At 37.0% G+C, this 2,072-nt stretch overlaps 1 long non-coding RNA gene across 1 annotated transcript; it reads right to left on the bottom strand.

Moving 5' to 3' along the window:
- Positions 1-213: 213 nt before the first annotated feature.
- On the bottom strand, positions 214-1,178 carry LOC112842502 (uncharacterized). Its single transcript, XR_003214300.1, has 3 exons — positions 1,045-1,178; positions 714-960; positions 214-594 (listed from the first exon to the last, which is right to left on the bottom strand). It is a non-coding gene; the product is annotated as an uncharacterized LOC112842502 (long non-coding RNA).
- Between the last annotated feature and the right edge of the window lie 894 nt (positions 1,179-2,072).

Genomic DNA, 2,072 nt, shown 5'->3' with positions numbered 1-2,072 from the left:
AAGTGAAGTGGCCACAAATGGCCAGGATAGAGCCCAGAGTGTTAATGTTTAAAATGTATAAAAATATTATTGATTACAATTCTTTACTGTTAATATCAACAACAAGCTTTTTATTTTGAAATTACAAGTATAAAAAAAATGCTGTTACATTTAGCTTTAATGCTGTTACACTGTAATCCTTTATTATAAGTAAGGACATGGAATCAAGTGAACAACATTTTGAAATAAGTTTAATTGGAATTTTGTACTATGCAAAAACAAAACAAAAAACAGCAACGACATATTAAACAAACAAACAAACAGCCAGTGCCTTCATTTGTCCATTACATGTCAAACATAGCACTGACCCTTAGTCCCTGCTCCATCAGCACATGCTTTCAAAAAGAGCTCCATGTCCTTTGCAAACTGAAAAACAAAGAGGAACAAGTCCCTTGCTCCAGTGTCTTCTTCCTCTGACATGTCTCTTAAGACCCTCTGCTGGTTCCCTTGATTTAAGGACAGATATTTTGGCATTGTTACGTGTCCACAGAAAAGTGCCTTATTTTGGACAACCCACTGCACAGCAGGAAGCAGATCTTCAACAACTGCTGGCTCCTGTGTCAGGCAAATGAGGATAAAAACATAGCTATTTCTCTGTTGCAGAACAGTTTTTTAACAGTTATTCAAATGTCACTAACCATGTAATTACACTACTGTTTAAAGTGAATACTGACCTGACTGACTTCCTGGAACTTGCGCTTTTTCAGTCTGAAAATGGGCACGTGTTGTTCTTCAAGCACAGCTTTGGCTTCCTCTCTCCAGTGTGCAAATAGCTTGCCAGAGCTTAACAGAAAATTTTGATATTGTTAAGGTGTGTAAACTTTGACACAACATAGAACAGAAGTCAAAATATAAATACCTCCTGAGATCAAAGTCCATCAACAGCAAGCACCATCATTTACGCAAGTAGGGCATGTCTGACTGTAAAATATTAATATGAAACATAGTTAACAACTTTCAAAAGATTCAAGACTCCATTGCTGTGAAAGTAAATAGGATACTTACTATAGTATAGTCAAATGGTGCATCCAGTGCCACGTACAGAGCAGACTATTTGGAAGAAAAAATAAAAATGTCATTTTTTTAGAAGCTTAAATTAGCTTCTGTATGAATCTCAAGAAGAGAAGAGAAAAATTACCATCAGCGTTAGGGCTGGGTATCATCACTGATTTCTTGAATCGATTCGTTTCCGATTTGATTCAATTCGATTCAATTAAATTCGATTTGAATCTGGGAAATTTTGACAGTCAGAAATATTATAATTCAGATCAGTACATTTACATATTTTTGTATCTATAAAAAGGAAGCTGACACGCAAGTCTTTATCAAAGGTGTGAGAGTCACAACAGATGCCTTTGTGTCAAAGTAGCTGAAGATAAAACACAGAAAAACATGAAGGTGGTTTTCCTGGCCTGGGATTTTATAAAAATATTCTGCAGTACATCAAAAACGAAAGAAAACCACTAATCAACATATGAATGTTACCTCTGACGTTACAGCGGTTTTATTAGAGACACTAAGCGTTTTGCATTTTGCATAATTTTAAAAAGTTTAAATTTGTTCAGTATTGAACGGCAGAAATTAGGTTTTCTTTTCGGAATAATGTAAAAAAAAAAAAACAGCGGCCGACAGCGCTGTAAACAACGATAGACTTGTGCGTAACAAGCAAGCGAATAATGCAGAAAACAGATTTTTAGACGGGAAACTGTTCTTGAAGTACAGAGGGAGAGAGAGAGAGAGAGAGAAAGAGCTGTGCATGAAGTGTGATTTTATCGTGGTGGAAGCAAAACAGTAAAAGTCAGAGTGATTTCATGACGATGTTTATGTGAAGCGTAGTTTGGATCTTCTTTTGCTGCTGGTTCAGTCAATATTGTTTGGAGAGAGATCAAACTAACAGCTTTACAATCAGCGCAAAAAGGACGTGAACACAAAGCGCGGACCCACCGAAACATCAGAATCAGCGAGCTGTCAGCAGGCTTTCAGCCCCGACCGTGTCCATCGTGTTTACGTCCTTGTGCAGGATCCGTGTACCT

This window comes from Oreochromis niloticus, linkage group LG2 (assembly GCF_001858045.2).
Source record: "Oreochromis niloticus isolate F11D_XX linkage group LG2, O_niloticus_UMD_NMBU, whole genome shotgun sequence".
Taxonomy (NCBI): Eukaryota; Metazoa; Chordata; class Actinopteri; order Cichliformes; family Cichlidae; genus Oreochromis; species Oreochromis niloticus.
Note: the sequence above shows the minus strand (reverse complement) of the source record. Positions and strands in the feature narration are given on the sequence as shown.